At 36.5% G+C, this 18462-nt stretch overlaps 1 protein-coding gene across 1 annotated transcript in view; it reads left to right on the forward strand.

Moving 5' to 3' along the window:
- The window catches only part of Spock3 (SPARC (osteonectin), cwcv and kazal like domains proteoglycan 3), a 248324-nt gene that overhangs the window by 85537 nt on the left and 144325 nt on the right, over nucleotides 1-18462 (forward strand). The gene's annotated exons all lie outside the window — the stretch shown is intronic.

Consider the following 18462-nt stretch of genomic DNA (forward strand, 5'->3'; position numbering starts at 1 on the left):
AATGTAAGTTGAGTAGTTTGGTTTTAATTTTATTTGATGTCTAAGGCCAACAAGGATCATTAAGTCTTCCAGGGCAGCCCTAAAGGGACCAAATGTAAGTTTAGTATGAAATACCTGACATGATGTTTTTATTTGTCAGATCCAATTCTATATGGCTAAATAGGCAGGAAATTGTTTGCAATTTTATGTGAATATAACTGGCTAGTATCAATTAGTTGTGAAAAAATTTAAGACACTGTTTCCTACTTCCAATAAATAGCTTCAGTCTACTTTGAATTTAACCATTATGTAGATTTGTGTTATTTTTTGCAACCATGTAATGCTAATTAGCAGTCACTATTTTTGGACTTTAAAACAGTCAAATTATACTTGGAAAAGAGGGTAATAGTACAAATGACTTAGACTATCCATAATTATTTCTAGAACCTAAAACATTTTAAAATGATTTAAAATGTTATAGAGACTTTACCAAGGAAGTTATATAAATAGCAAGTAAGCACATAAAAAGTTAATTATCATAATTAGGCACTATGTAGATAAAAATAAAAATGAGAATTAAATACCACTATAATTTATTAAGGTGGCTAACTAAAGAGTAAAAATGGAACTAAAATGAAAATTATAAATGTGAATGAGGATTTAGGGCAACTAATTCTTTACACTTCTGTGTTTATTGAGGAAAGGTAAAGACATATGTCTACACAAACCTAATGTAAATATGCATGATCTTTTAAATTCACAATCTCCCCACCCAGAAAACTATTCAAATGTCCTTGCTGTACAAGTTGTCATACAGCAGTGTGATGGAATATTAGCAATAAAAATGACAAATGTCACATACAGAGAATAGATTATTCTTAAAAATTTATGTTTAGAGTATGAAGCCTGAATTCAATAGCTATTCTCACCTTCTCTCCCCCCCCCCCCCCTCTGTCAGTTGTGGAGCTTGAACTTAGGGCCTAGGTGCTGTCTCTGAGCTCATTTGCTCAAGGCTAGTACTCTACCACTGAGAGCCACAGCGCCATTTCTGGGTTTTGACTGGTTAATTGGAGATAATGGTCTAACAGGGACTTTCCTGCCTGGGCTGGCTACAAACTGTGATCTTCAGATCTCAGTCTCCTGAGTAGCTAGGATTACAGGCCTGAGCCACCAGAGCCCAGCTAGCTATATGCTCTTAAGATTCTATTTACAGAACATCTGTAAAGAGAGTTTTTTGTTATTTAAGTTATAAGCGAGAACTATTCTAAAGTTATATGCCCAGAATTCTTTATTGATAGTTCATTCATTTTTAGCTCCCTTGTGTATAAAAAGAAAATGAAGCATTTTCCGTATCAATAACTTGAAATAATGTCAGTCACTGGTTGTTTTATTTTAAGAGTGACCACAGACAGCCCTAGCTCACCACAGAGCAGGTCTCAGTGATTCTGAATAATACCAATTGTATATCTTGTATTAAAATATAGCCATACTTGCTTAAGCCCAGGGCCCAAAGGAACAGACATATTATATTCATGGGCCAAAATATATCTGTGAATTATATTCTTCTGCCATTAATACCACAAACAGTAAAAAAATATTTTTGTCAGCAGTTCTTACTGTGACTTTACTGTATTTCTTACAAAAAAAGATTTAATTTACATTTCAAGGTAGTAGTCAAAAAATGTGTTTTAAAATATTATATCATGTATAGTGGTTACCAAGATCTCTAAGTTGAAATTCTGCCATTCATTTCCTCTTTTGCAAATTCCTCATGCATAGTATGGAAATGACAGTAACATATATAGCTCATAGAGTTGTTCTAAGTACTAAACAATTTAAAATGTTGTTACTTCAAACCTTATTTGGCCCAGAATAAGGATTATATAAGTAACCCCCAAAATGGTGTGGTAATTAGATAATTTTGTTTGTCTTCTTCCTTATATCCAGGTAAGATGAATGGCATAGTCTTTGTTTCCTACATTATTGTTCTACTCTGTGGAGTATACCTTAAAAATTCCTACATTATTGTTCTACTCTGTGGAGTATACCTTAAAAATACGTATCATTAATAAGTACCTAAGTTAGCAATATCTATCCATTTCTGATGTTCACAAGAAAGCTATACTTGACAAAGCTTATATTTCCTTGCTCATTTATAATTCAATGATTAAATATTTCTTAATCAAAGATGTCTTAATTTCTTGACTTTATGTGTGACGTTATACTAGAGAATGTTGAGGTTAATTAAATCTAATTACATGAAAGAGAATTCTGCTTCATAGCATGAATTGGAGATTTGTGCAGTGTGGTAGGTGACTCACACAGGAGAAGAAGCAGAGGTAAAGAGAGTGCCAGAGTTCTAACAAGGAGAGCCCTCAGCAGTTCGAAGAATAGAAGACAATTCTGTTCTCAAAAAAAGGTGGCAAAAATAAACACTGCTGTTATTCCCAGCAAGAGTTGTAAACATAATAAATCAGAAATTTTAAAGCATCTTTCTACCAGTCACAGAGCTTGTCACAGCTGGCTGAGCCCAGGTCTATATGCAGACTGATCGGATTCAATTTACTAGTATTTACTAGTATTGCTTTTAGATACATAAGTGCTTTAGTTCATTTTTTTTGCAGCAATGACAGAGTATCATGGAATGGTAAATTATGAACACTAGAAATTTGTCTGATGCCTGGTTGTAGGCTGGGAAATCCAAGCCCTGCCTGGTGAGCCTCTTGCTGTAATATAACATGGTTCAAGAGCCAGAGGAACTTAAGAGGTTGGAGACTGAGAGTGGCCGTTGACTTATATAGTAAGGCCATTCTGGTGATAGCTCACTGGCTCTTCTCAGCCTGTCCCCAACCATTCCAGGACGCTAGGAGTCCTCTTGGCTTTATCACTTGTTAAATCACAATGGTGGCTAACTTTCAACCTGAGTCAGGAGGGACCACTCAAACCACAATAGTAGGTCTCACTTCAGTTAATTCATGTTATTATATGTTACTATGAAATAATTAATGCTCTAACAAATCAAAGACTGAAATAATTTTTTTCCCTGATGATCATAAAATATCTTATTTCCCGGCTGGGAAGGTGGCTCAGTGGTAGAGGGCTTGCCTCGCATCCATGAGGCCCTGCGTTCAATTCCTCAGCACCACATACGCAGAAAAAGCTGAAAGTGGCGCTGTGGCTCAAGTGGTAGGGCACTAGCCTAGAGCTGAAGCGCTGAGGGACAGTGCCCAGGCCCCGAGTTCAGCCCCCACGACAGACAAAAATAAAATCATTTCCTACAGATGCTCAGCAAAATATTAACACCTATGAGTTTATTAATTTTATTATAAAATGATTTCCTTGTATAACATTAAAAAACCTCATTCATTGAAGAATGGATTGAAACAAGACAATGGAAATTGTCACCAAAATAAGTTAGGAAAGAAATCTAAGAATGTCTCCAGTGAGAGCTGCTTCCACAGCAACACATACTTCAAGCGTGCTACTAGATTCCTCTTTGCAAAATACCAACATCACTGTATTTCTATTTGACTACTTGCCTTCAACCCCAGAACTTAAATTGCCGTAGCTGGAGTACTTGTGTTCTAGATCAGGCTGGGTTACATAGTGACATTCTGTCTCCAAAAACAATAAAATACAACGAAAATAAGTATATTTTTATAACTGAGAAAACTGATTATGTCTGAACCTTTAGAAAAGTTGCTTCAGTGTAATTTCTAAAAGACCCTAGTTCCAGTCCATCTATTGATAATTATATTATTCTCCTGTCATGACTTGTATTAGGATCTTACATAATGACAATATGTAAACGAGAGATGGAGGTGGAAAATAATATGAGAGAGAGGGTGAACAGTACTGAAATGCAAGCCATTTCTGAATGAAATAACCAAAGGAAGTTTTCAGGAAGATTTTGAATGATAGGAGGTGTGGGGAGGGGGAAATGTTAGCAAGGGATGGGGTCAATCTAACTGAAGTACTGTATCTGCACGTGTGACATACCACATACAGTGAAACCCTTTGAAACAATTCACATGCGCAAAACAGTGAATGAGAGAGGAATGTAAACCAAGCCTTGCTCTGGGTAGGAGAAATAATGGGGGTGGGAAGAACCTAGAAGCATAAGGAAGGTGAATTGGTATAATTTGTGGAGGGGAAGGGAAAAAACAAATCGTTTAAATAGGGATACAGGTGGACCCATTGCAACAATGAGATGTACAAGTCTTTATGTTGAAAATGAACTTTACAACTTTGGCTGGGGGGGGCAGAGGGGGGTGATGGGAAGGGATGGGAAGGGGAAACAAAGGAAGAGGCAACAATGCTTGATTAGAAATGCACTCATTACCTTGCTCATGTAATTAATTGTAACCCTTCTATACGGTATTTTCACAATTACATATATATATACACACACATACACACACACACACACACACACACATATATATATAATCAAAATACTCTATGTGCACTTAAGATCAATTGTGCTTGTTGAAATTAATTTGGGGAGATGAGGAGAAGAGGAAGAATGCTGGAGGGGTCAAGTCTCATCAAGGTGCAGTGAACACATGTATGGAAATTTCAAGCTGAAACCTTCTTATATAACTCCTTGTGATAATGCTAATAAAAATATGTAGAAAATCTGTTTGTGACATTACTTATGGGTCTACCTTGCCATTTGGTAGAAGGAAATGACATAGTATCAGTTATATATCAAAAGCAACTGCAAGTTAAAAATGATTTTTGTTTTTTTTTTGGTGGGTCGAGGGGCTTGAACTCTGGGCTTAGGCACTGTCCCTCAACTCTTCAGCTCAAGGCAAGCACACTACTACTTGAGCCACAGTGCCACTTCCAGTTTTCAAGTGGTTTATTGGAGATAAGAGTCTCATGGACTTTCCTGCCCGGGCTGGTTTTGAACCCCGATCCTCAGATCTCAGCCTCCTGAGTAGCTAGGATTACAGGTATGAGCCACCAGCTCCCGGCTTAAAAACGGTTGTGCAGATTGAAGAATTTCACAAAAACTAAATTCCTCTCTGCTCTGCTCTGGTCTTTCCCAGTTGGCTATTACATTTTTTGGCAGATGAGAAACACATCCAACAATTAAATATTTGTTTTGAGTCAAATCACAGTTTGCTAGTATTGCTTGTTCTCCAGATTGTAATTCTCATGACCTTTTGGAAATTGTTATTGAAACAAAAAGTGATGTCCTGGGCAAGATTTAACTTCTTGCCTTTTAATAGACATATGACCACTATGGACAGGTGTATTCCAGAATCCTAATTTTATAAGCAGTTTTATGACTAATGGAAATGCCCTTTGCTCTTCTCTCTCCATCCCTCCTCCCGTTTCTTTTCTTTTCCTCCTCCTCTAAGTAACTTACATCAAACATTTTCATATTCCAAATATCATCCCTTAGAGGATATTTTATTTTTCCCTTAGATTTGTCAAGCAGACCAGGGAACTAATAACCGAAGTTATTAGTTGTTTTGATCCTGACATTTTGCTGGTCTGCAGTAGATAGCATTTGAGATTTTATTGAGGTCTCTGTTAACCCTGTCACAGGATTGGTTTCTAGAAGCTTACAATCAAGTCAACCATCACCTTGATTCCTCTGCACAAAACACAGGTTGGGTTAAACAGATTCTTCAACTGCTAAAACCATCAGAGTCAAATGGAATTTCCAGAGACTCTGTACCTACAGACATATGTGTTGAGCTCTAAACTCCTATGTGAGACTTTTTAGTTGCGATTTCCCTCTGATTGCTAAGGGATAATCTCTGTTTACTTCCTTTCCCAGTTTGGCCAAGTCACCAAGCTGTAAGGAAATACCAGGCAAGTGGGCACCCCGACACTGGAAGCTTCTCCCTTCTACATCTTGCTTCCTGTGAGAACAAATTTAGGATAAGTTCAAGACCAAAGGCAGAACTAGTCATCACTGTGACATTTTCAGCGACAGGGTTCAGTTAAGGGAGAGTGGATGGACAAGTAGCTGTCAAGATAATGTTTCTGGACTATGCAATTGTACCCAAATTTCTGTTGGCACCAGTGTGTTAGCCTTAGGGCTGTGCAGTCACTTGGAGATCCAATGGTAGACTTCTACTCAGAAGGAAAAATATATGAAACAGAGAAGGGTGCAAAACAGAAAAATATTGCAGAGAAACAAATCACAAACCATGAAAAGGATGGTGGAAGAAAAATAGTTGTTTCTTTGTCAGTCGTGGGGCTTGAACTCTGGGCCTGGGCGCTATCTCTGCGCTCTTCAGCTCAAGGCAAGTGCTCTACCTCTTGATCCAAAACACCACTTTCAGTTGCCTAGTGGTTTATTGGAGATCAGAGTCTCACGGGCTTTTCTGCCCAGCTGGCTTTGAACCAAGATTCTCAGATCTCAGCCTCCTGAGTAGCTAGGATTACAGGTGTGAGCCACCGGCGCCCGGCCAATCATTTCTTATGAGCTATCTTATTTGTCGTTATCATTTAGAAGCCAGCCAGAGATCATGATTTCCAGCATGTTCAAATAATTCCAACCTGTCTCTTGTTAAGTCTTTTAATATGTAATGATAATATCAAAGTATGTTAAAGTACATACTCTTACAAACCACGGAATTTGATACTCTTCATAAGTACCAAATATCACAAACTAAGGATTTCTTTTCCTTACTTGAAGTGACCTTGAAATACATATGACACTTGAGTGAGATAATGACTGAAGTTATTGACACCACCTCTCAGCAAAACTTGCCAGTCATCCTATCCGTATGATGTGTCCTTATTTCGTGATTTTAGCTAGAAAAAAATAACAGCAAATCAGATTTAAATGCACTGCAGAAAACAAAAACCTGGCATCTAAGACTACATTTTTATAATTGCTATTCAGGTATTCTGAGCAAAGAAAACTAAAAACTTGTGGACATTTCTCTAGCTCCCCCTTCTCATTTTTTCCATAGGATATCAATATTAAAATTAATCAATCGTGGATATCACACTATTCCATACAGACTTAATATTTTGCCAAAATATAAAACCCAGTTGGAGAGCATCATTTATTTCAATATAACTGACCAAAGTCCTTCCATAAGCCTGCCTTGAATGTAATTGTAAATGAGTCTGAGATAAAGTAGTATATACTTAAATGAGATGATGAAACAATACTTCACAAAGCTTAGCTACATTTACTTTGTAGATGACACAGTAAGAAATGAAAAGTTATGCTTGGTCCAACCTTCCGTAGGAACACCAATGATTGAGCCAATTTGATTTCTTTTCTGAAGAACACACATTATGCGCTTTGGGGAATTTCAGTGAGAGAATGTTATTAAAAAAAAACCCAAGGATACAGGTTGACCCATTGTAACAATGAGACTTACAGACACTAGGCTGAAAACGAATTTTACAACTTGGGGCAGGGAAGGGAGGAGTTGGGGAGATGGGAGGGAAGGGATAGTAGGGGAAAAACAATGGAGAGGGTCACAAGGCTCTATAGAAAATGTACTCAATACCTTAACTGTAACCCCTCAGTACAGTGTCTTTACCATTAAAAAAAACTTAAAAAACAAACAATCAACCAATTTGACACAGGATCTAGGCTTTGGTTAGGCAATTTTTATCATGTCAGGCATTGAAGTTTTTTTTTTATTGTGAAAATACTGTACAGAAGGGTTGCAATTACATGGGCAAGATAATGAGTACATTTCTTATCGAGCATTGTAGCCTCCTCCTTTGTTTCCCCTTCCCATACCTTCCCATCCTCCCCCTGCCCCCCCTACCCAATCCTCTTCCACCCCTCCCGTCCCCTTGATTTGGGTTTGCTTTTGACATAAACTATGGGACACATCTTGAAATGTCTTAGGGAGTTATGAAATGGATTTATCTCACAAAACAAACAACCAAATGGTCTATCTTGGGTAGCTTATCATGACATTTTTCTGCACTGACTCCACAGCTATTCTTAGAATGCCGATTGTCATTTATAATATTTCAAATATTTATTAATACTTAATCACCCTTATCATTTATATAGAATGTACTTAATTAAAGTTATATATGCTAAAATAATTTAAAGTAAATTATTATTTACATGATGTTTCCATAAGTCTTGAACTTTTTGCATACATATACACTCAGATACTCTAAGTATGAGATCTGGCATGGGGGTGCAGGAATAGATTTTAAATGGGCATAAGAAGGCCCCAAGGAAAAGAACAAGTTGAAGGGATAGACACTAGAACAGAAATGCTATTCAGGATTTGGGAGAGATGCATGCTAATATTCTGCCTTTCAGGATGCATCGGTTCTTTATTCCCACTGCTTTGGTCCTAACCATTTTCTATTAGGCATAGATTTTGCTTATTCGCCTCTTTGGTTCTTGAAGTGTCTTTTCTTTGCCAAGGGATTCTTGCTCCTGCTTCTACTATTATATCTTTATTCCTTTAACATAGTTCATTTTTAAATTCTCCAGAGGGAAACAAGTTGAATGAATGTGATCTTGGGAAAGAGATCTTTTGTCCTGAATTTCCTTTTCTGTTTGTGTGTGTATGCATCTAAATGCTTTGATAGCATTGGCTGCTTTCCATGTGAACTGTGTATTAACCTGATATAAATTCATATGTCTATCCGTAGTTACATGAATGAGTGAATGAATAAATGGTGGAAACTTAGAAACACGTGAACAAAAGAATGCTGAGCTTATTTTTCTTTCACTGAACATTTTAGGTAGCAAATAAAACAACGGCCACAAATTTGTATTTTGAAGGTTCATAAAGTATCAGATTGATGTAGTTATGTGTCCTCTATACATTAATATCTACAAAACCTATAAAATGATATTACCCATAGATGTTCAGTGGAATATCTTGAAGCTAAAATGTTATAATTACCTCTGTTATTGAAACAGAACTTTGACCTAAGTCTGTTACATTCTAAATTTTCTCCTCTGCCATTGTTCCTCAAAACCCAACATTATATGAAGCTAATAGGATGAACTTCAAAAAGACATTGACCTAAAGGTTAGGACAGAAACCTTAAGAAACTTGGCGCTGAGTGCAGCACTCCTTTTATTTTTTTTATGTTTTATTTTTTTGGTCGGTTGAGGGCTTGACCTCAGGTCCTGGGTGCCGTCTTTGAGCTCTTCTGCTCAAGTCTATCCCTACACACTTTGAGCCACAGCTCCACTTCCAGTTTTTGAGTGGTTAATTGGAGATAGGAATCTCATGGGGACTTTGCTTCCCGGTCTGGCTTCAAACCAGGATCCTCAGATCTCAGTCTACTCCTGAATAGCTAAGATTACAGGTGTGAGCCACCAGCTATTTTTATTTTTAATGCGTATACTATCCTCTGTGTTGTCAGTCCGAAAGAGAGGAAGTCCCCGTGTCTTTTGTTCTTGTAATTATGCAAATAATATGTTTTTATTCCTAAAGCCTTAGGCAAAATGACTGGGCAGAGTAAGTCCTTCCAGTTGCTCTTCTCAATCTCACCTTAAACTCAGTGCCCTGAAGATGCCCTCAAGCTTCTTGACACTCCCCCACATCACTCCCAGGGTTCCCATTTTCTATGATGACCTGTGCTCATCTGTTATCCTCTGTCCCTTCTGTTGGTTCTAGAAATGGAAGGAAAGCTAACACTTATTATTGATTCTGAGAGTATTACTTTGATTGCTTCTTAGGGATAACTGATTGCATGGTCTTGGGGGACATTCTCAATATAAAGGAATATGGGCTCACAGAAACGGGAAATCTTTGAGGAAATTGGAAACCATGTTTGCAGGTGCCATTGCCAGTGTCAGGGGCTCTCCTCAGCCATTCAGTGAAATGGAGCAAGGTCAAGGGGTTGGGACAGTACTGATGGGAAATTATCCATTCCCTGACTTTCGATTGTGGAATATCTTAAAAGAGTAAGCAGTTGACTATTTGAGAGAAACACAGATAAAATAAGGCTCAGCACCATGACAAGGAAGGTTGGAAAAGGGCAGGAATAGAGGACGTTGGTTAAAAGGCAATTTTGCCACTATGCATTTTGCAAGAACTATGCTTGATGCAAGTTTTCCTGCTTTCCGCCCAGATAATGTATACCTGGGCTTTCTTCATCAGAGGAATTTTTAACTCTATTTATTGCTTTTTCAAATGTCTAAATCCTTTTATCTTTACAGTACATATGGCTCTCAACCCGGAACTGGTAAACACACTTCTGATCTAATTTAATACCCACACGACTGCACATTTTAAATATCGTATCACTAAGTGCATAAACAACTATGCTAATGTACAAAGTCATACAGCACTGCTCACAACACGTTACAGTTTGCTAGCACCATAAAATCCCATTTACTTTTGCTTCAAAGTGTTTGATATTGAATTTGCTTTCCCCTGGACTGTAATTAACAACACTCTGTACTGCATACAAGATTCAATTGATTGACAATATTAATCACATTCACAGAGAAATTGGCTATTATGTCTGAAGTTTTTTTTTCTTTCTTATGTGTTCTTGGAATCTAGTCACTGATTAAAACCAAAGAAATGGCCCTGTTCACCATGCATCATGGACATTTATTTTCTTGGTATATTTAATCCTTAAAGATTTTTTCATTTCTATTTGATCTGGACTCCTTAGTCCATAGACATGGAATAAAACCAAGAAAAAGTATTTCTTGTCAAAAGGAACAGTTTATTCCAGATAATTAAATCTAGGAATGTTCAGAGAAAACACAGCAAGAAGTATAAATTAGGTTCTATCAAGGGATATAGGTCGTTCCTCATGAATGGATTCTGACAAAACAATTTACTGGGAAGCTTTGAAAAGTCATTAATAGTTTTGAAAGTTTTAAAAACTGGTACATTTTGGAGAAGAAAGCAACAAGGTTTAGGTCTGTTTTAAAAAATGTACTTCAGACATTCTCAGATTTTTCATTTCTATATCTGATAGCATCTTTGAGCCTACTCATAAGATGTCCATGCACATATGATTATGAATGCCAGGAGATATGTTTTTTAAAAATTCCCCTGCATTAATGCAGAGATAGACAATATAAAAATAAAATGTATATTTTAACATAGAATTAATTAAGAAACTAAAACAGTTCTTTTTAATTATTGTAGATCATCTCCCTTTCTTGTATATGTTGTACAGAATTGTCTTGTATATATTACCCATGACCCAGAAAGATAAACTTTCTATCTCACTCACCAATCTTATTGTTATTCTTAGGATTAGAACATAATTTATAATTTTTGCTAAATAAGTCAATTTAGGATGGAATTTCTAAATGATTTTGTGCAGTATATTCCTACTTAGCTGGAAAATTAACTAATGAAATTTAAAAATTGAAAGAAAGAATATAGTGAAGAATGTAAGTGATAGAATCAAGTTATTTGGGTTTCAGTCTGATCCCTGATAGTCCCTGACAGTGAGTTACAATCATTAAATCTCTCCAGACTTGTAAAGTAAAAGATGACAGAGAGACGAAAGGTCAGTTATAATATTTAAAGAGCACCAAGGTACAGTAAAAAGTATATTAGATGATATGCTTGTTGTCATTTTGCCTACATGTCATAACACTTAGACTTCAGACAAACACATGTGTTGATCACTTTCAACATCTATACAACAACATTAAAACTTGTATTTTCTTTGAATCTGGAAAGAGAGTTTTAAAAAATCTTGCAGGAGAAAACCTGATTATAGTTAATTTACCTATCTGCCTCTCTTTAACCACCTTTCCTGTAACTCTACAGTATCCACACACATCCAATCTCATTATTTCTGTTACTCCTGGTATGCCTACATACACCTCATCTAGACACACACACACACACACACACACACACACACACACACAACAATCACAACAAAGTAATTCTGTCATACATAGGTGTAGCTTGGGTTAGGATATGATGATATTGAGCTACTTTCTGGAGTATTCTAGATTTCCTTTCACATCTGTGTTTTTACTTGCTAGGGTTTCTGCATGACATAGCAACACTGGCCATTTTTCAATCCACAGCTCATATGACATGTATAGTGACCTTGATCAGGTCACTCTTCTATGGTGGGTTCAACATTTTGTATGAAACTACAATACATTGCTACCATGATTATCTCTCTAAAAATTAAATTATGATAACAGAGAGACTATGTCTATATTTTTATCTACCAGTGACCAGGTGCTAGCTACCATAGGGCCTAGCCCATGGATACTTTAGATGAATGCTTGTTAAAGTCAATGCTACCTTTTCTTCCCTTCCTTCTTTCTTTGCATCATACTTTCCACTCTTCTTCTCTAAATGGAATTAAACATACAATTAACTGCAGAACACAATCGACATACAATTAAATATAGCAAACAATAAAATAATGAAATACCAGCCAACAGCTACTAATTCATCGCAATTTACTTCACCTTAGGTTTTGTTAAAGTTCGGGTGAAGAACACCAACGAAACTAATGTGTATATACTAATAATTAGAATTGAATTATATTGAAATATATTTTTATTTTTTTCTTTTCTTTTTATAAATTAAGGACAAGATAGAGTTTTACGCTCTATCACTTAGACAGATGAAACTATACTTTCACTCTTTTAAACTTAAAACACATCCAAACATTTTTTTCTGTATAGAAAATTTCTCTAAAGAGTACCAATCTTTTAAAATGTTCTGGTAATTTGAACTACAATATGCAATTAGATAAGAGCATCTTATGCATTTTCCTTGGGAATTTCATTTTTTCACTCTTCATTTAGGCTGTAGCCCTTTGTGTGTGTGTGTGTGCGTGTGTGTGTGCGTGTGTGTGTGTGTGTGTGTGTGTGTGTGCATGTGTGTGTTTTGCACAAGACACAGGGCTCCACGAAGTGAAAGGATATTTATCACTTAATTTTCTTTTTCCTCATGACCTGCTGGAAATGCACTAAATATTTATTGAGTAATTTAATTAAATAAATATCATGAATCTCTAATATGACATGGGAAGATAAAAGAGGACATGCTTTCAGAAGTCAGAGGAGAGGGATTTGAAGTAGAAGAGTATCAAGAACTCTGATTATTCATACTCCTTTCCATATGTCATAACTTCCCCTTTACACACTTTAGATTTTATTCAGAATTCCACTTTCTTATGATATCAATTTAAAAAATATTCATTTGTAACATAATGACAGTGACAATATTGTGAGCTAGAAACTAAATGATGATTATTTAATATTTACACAGCTAAATAACATTATGATTCATCTCAATCTTCAGAAAGTATAGCTTCAGTACAAACGTTTCAAACCTAGACTTTTCTTCTAAATTCTCGTTCTTGTTCCTGATGTTGTACTATGCCTTCTCCATTTCTTTTATATTTTTTTCTATTGAAATGCTTTAATTGAAATGGTTAAGCTAGATTTTTAATTTTTGTAACAAAATTTGCCAGTAAATTTTCATAATTGTTATTCCTTGCATTTTAATGCATTTTCATCATGTAAATGTTAAGTCATTAGCAGTTTCAACAATTGTTGCATGAATAAGGTCACTGATAAACATTAGTTCTTTTGTAAGTATCCACCTTTTTGGAGAAAAAGTTGACATTTTTGTTAATACATCACAAATGACATATAATTCAAAAGCATTATATGAAAGTATAATTCTAAATTACTTAAATGTATTCATTGAGTGGGATTCTACATTTAAAGCACAATTTAGGCAGTCTTGTAAGAAAATGTCTCCATGTAGAGTACAATACAGAGCTGATGTTACTACAAGAAATTCATAAAAGTTTGTCAAGAAATACTGTCAATATATATTTGTGTATATAAATATATGTCAGTATTGTAGCTGAAGTTATTTAATTACTTATTTTGAAGAAAAGTTGAAACTATATTTTCTAGGTTTCTGTAATTACAATAAACTACTTGAAAGTTTTTAAAAGAAATATTGCCAATATTTTACTACATGGATTGCTTTAGACACAGATCTAATTGTCAAATAATTTGCCTTATATGATCTTGGGAATAATTCAACATCAATGAAATGTTACCAGCATTTAGGTAATGAATTTCTGCTTTAGACTTATTGAATAGGTCTAATAGATCTGTTAAATAGATCATGTTTATATATGCATAACAGAATATATACATTCTATAAATACAACAGAACAAATATATACTCACAAACACTGGAAAATTCTGTATCTTGCTTTAGAACTGCATCATCATGTTTTCTTATAATTTGAACATGTTGCACCAAAAATAGTTAACACTAATGATCATCAACTTGACACTCATTTTATTTACCAAGTGACTCTCCAAAAGTATTCTCACTGGAAACTTCAAACTCACATTTCTTGCATGGAGAGAAAGAAATGTTTCTCTTTTTTATATATCTCTCTATTTTATCCTATTTTGTTTTTTTTCTGTATCTCTTTTATGATTGGATATATATATATGTTTTAGAGTTGGAAGAGATTTAATCTTTTTTTTATTAATGGACATTGAAAAACGGTTATGGAGATACAAGAGAAACTCATGTCCAGTAGACTTCAGTAGTGCCGCTATTCATTATTATTAGAAAGTGTAGTGTTTTCTAAGCAAGTTCTTGTCAAGCGTTTACTTTGGAAATATGTTACTGGGCCTAGAGACCTTCACTGCACGAAGGAGCAGCTTCAGTGGCTTACTGGCTAGCTGGGTCATTACTTTATCTCTAGACATTCACAGAGTTATTGGGCATCACGACTTTCCCATTCCTAACTGATCTTGATCTCAAAAGCCATGATGATGATCAAACAATCCTGAGCTCATTTCATGCCAATCCACATTATTCTTTCAGAAAAATCAAGTTGCAAGTCAAGTGCTGGTGGCTCACACCTGTGATCTTAGCTACTTGGGAGGCTAAGAACTGAATTTTGTAGTTGGAGGCCAGCTTGGGCAGAAAAGTCTGTGAAACTCTTTTTGTTTTTGTTTTTGTCAGTTGTGGGACTCGAACTCTGGGCCTGAACGCTGTCCCTCAGCTCTTCAGCTCAAGGCTAGTGCTCTACCACTTGAGCTACAGCACCACTTCCGGTTTTCTGGTGGTTTATTGGAGATAAGAGTTTCACAGACTTTCCTGCCCTGGCTGGCTTTGAACCACGATCCTCAGATCTCAGCCTCCTGTGTAGCTAGGATTACAATAGGTGTGAGCCACCGGTGCCTGGCTTGTGAAACTCTTATCTCCAATAAAGTACTCAGAAAAAGCCAGAAGTGGTGCTGTGGCTCAAGTGGTAGTGCCTGAAGCTCAAAGAGGTGCAGGGATAGCATCTAAGCCTTGAGTTCAAGCCAGTATCACTCCCCACTCCCTCCCCCCCCCAAAATTCAGTGCAGATATACTACTGTGGACACAATGAGCCCCAATGAATAGCCAGAGCTTTAAACTTCTTTGGACTCATTTTACCTAATTTAAAGCCTGGTTGTCACTGGTTCTAACAGGAAAGTAGTTCCTCTGTTCTGTGAATATAGGGTTCATCCCCTCTGATCAACTTCTAAATTTGTATTTTTCATATATCAGAAAATAAACATTTGTCTAACATTAATTTATTGGGTTAATTATTACAAAATATTACATACAATATACAAGCACACCCATATGAAGGTAAAAATAAATGATGGTAAATCTATACAAAATGGTGAAGGTCACTGCTCCATAACTTAAAAATAAAAAGTTAGACAGTTGTAATAAAATGTTCTCAATGTTGTAAAACTTGTGTGATGGAAATGTCTGTTATTGGTAGTAGTCATCTGTTGTAGGATGTTTTGTATTCCATTTTCTTCCTGTATTTCTCAACATCTCTTCATCTGTGTCCTTAAATGAGTGACATTTCCCCCAGAGGACATTTCAGTGTGTCAAATCTTGAAGGAGGATTTCTTGAGGGTAAATCTGATATCTCATGAGTACAGTCCCAATATGTTAAACAGAATCCCTGGTCCTCGAAACAGGAAGAATTAGCAGGCCTGAAATATCAATAATGCTAGATTGGAAAACTGTGTTGTATGTATGTATGTATGTATATATATATATATATGTGACATTTGTTATTTCTTAAGTATAAGAAACTTGTAAAAATGTGACATTAACTTTTACAGCTAACTTCTGAAAGTGTCTATAAATGGCCTATGTAAGATTTCAAATGCTAGTGACAGGAATTCAACTGTGTCTGTTGAATCACTCAAGATTGGCTGTAGTTGCCTAAACCTAAATTTCTCCTGTTGGAAACATTTCTTGAAATTGTTTTCTAAATCCCTGACTGGCTTATTTTGGATCTAAATTGAAGCTCAAAAACAACCTATATTCACAAAAAGCCTTTTTTGAAACAAAAGAAATTGCGCCCGAATGAACACTTATGTAGAAATACTTTTATTTCTAATCCTGGCAAAATTCCTAAGACTTAATGAAGTGAAACCATTTTGAAAAAAAGTGAAAAAGCCCAGTGAAGTGACAACACAAAGAATATCAACTAAAAATAGTTTAAAAGACGAACTTGCTTTTCTGTCCAATGGCTGGCCTCGAAGATTGCCCTTGACATTATCCAATGAACCAGGCTTATGTTTTTACATTGTAATTATAAATTTTAATTTAGCTATAAGCTCAAAAGAACCAAATGTGATTATGTGATTTGTAAGGGAGTTAATAACAGATGAGTGAGATTATATTTTACCATTATGTTATGTTGGAGTGTACTTTCACCAGGGAAGATTACATTGTTAATTTTTAAGAAACAGGAAATCTAAAGGACTTTGTCAACAGCAATAAAAGCTCATCCAATGGTGTTTCCCAAAGACACTAACGTTGATGAACTTAATACTTGTTGAAAGGATCTGTCTCATCCTGCCAGGGGACCACCAGAGGCGGGCAGGCACAGGAGAAAGATTATTGCAAGGTTTATTAGAAGAGCCATATGTCTCCTGGACACAGAACGCATGGCGGCCTCCACTATCTAGGCAGCAGCAGGATCTGGGGATAGGAAATGAGGTAGATGGGAGTTCAGGTGGGTCTGGGTGGAGAGAGGGAGGGGCCAGCAGGTCTGGGGGGAGCTGAGGACCAAAAGTGGGCATAATGTTGACACTTGTGAGTGGCTGTTGACTGTAGCACCTCCTCCAGGTCAGACAGATATGGTGCCTTGCATTTTTAAAACTTTGTGAGTAATCTCTAAAGCATCCCTCTCAAATAAGTCATTTTTTTCAACCTACACAGAAGGTTCTGTGATGTTGATCACCATGTTTAAAGTTTGATGGTGTTCTCTGGGAAAACGAGACCTCAAGTTCAAGCGTGACTGACTCCAAATCCATTTTTCATGTGTTTCTTTCTAGCTTCTGTTAGGGTAAAAGAGAGATTGGCGGGGGTTGGGGGTGGGGCTGTTCAACTCCCCGCCCCCCATGCCAGGAATGAAGGCAACTCATCATTCCTGAACACTAAGAGGCAAATTTAAATCAGTTTCTATGACCCTGGTCTCCAGTTGTTAAGATTCTAAATGGAGTGATTTAATTGGAAAACTGTGTTTTCTAAGGACTCCACCATGTTATTGTAAGGAAACTGAGGCAGGACGGTATCAGAATAAAGAGCAAAAGGTGAATTCAGTAGACCAACAGGCTTTATTTTGGAGTGAAGCCTGGGAAGGGCAACCACCACATCTCCTTCAGCCTGGCTGAAGGGGATGCACAACACTCATTTACCCCAAGGGTCTCTTTAAATATTAGGCAGAAAGAATGAAGTTGGGACGGTGGAGTGACAATGGAAGCTGGGTAAAATGGAGGTGCAGGTGCCTGGATGAGCAATGTTATTTTGACTGAGCAGTTTCAAAGTGTCAGCAGCCTCTGTGTCAGGCAGGGGTCTGAGCATCACCTGTGGCCTTGGTCTCAGGCCTCTTCCAAGACCACTGGTGCATTTCTTTAGGGGAAGGGGGAGGGAAAAGATTCTAAGATATGCCTGTCAGGAGGGAAGGTGAGTGCTTGGCAAATTAAGCCCCTTTCCAGTAGTTATAATTGTTTTGATTTTTTAAAAGAAAGTTGAAAGGGAGGACCCAATGACTGTTTATTTAATTATCCGGAGGCATTTTTGTCCCTCACCTAATCCTACATACTTTAGGGCTGAATCTACTGGCATGAATTACCATCCATTACTTGTTCCCCAACCCCATTCCTTAACCACAGTTGGGGCATAAATACAAGGCTAGCAAAGATGTCTTTTGTGGCTTTACTTTGCTGTCATTTTCTTCTCATTTGCAGCAGGTAAGTAGGAGAAGACAAAGTGCTGTTGGAAGCCTATTTGAATTTAAAAAAATGGGGAAACTACATTTAAAATTTCTTTCCAGAGATATTTGTGATTCTATCAATAATGAAAATGTCTGCTATGTTTTATGCACTAGAAAACATTAGCAAATAGAAAAGAAAAATGAACTTAAAAAAAATCTCTGCTGATCCTTTTCAGATTTTCCCAGTTTCATAGCTTTGCATCTAGGGTAGGAATTTTACCACATTGCTGTTTACTT

This window comes from Dipodomys merriami, unplaced genomic scaffold, assembly GCF_024711535.1.
Source record: "Dipodomys merriami isolate MVZ:Mamm:240054 unplaced genomic scaffold, mDipMer1.0.p SCAF_12, whole genome shotgun sequence".
In the NCBI taxonomy this organism is placed as follows: domain Eukaryota; kingdom Metazoa; phylum Chordata; class Mammalia; order Rodentia; family Heteromyidae; genus Dipodomys; species Dipodomys merriami.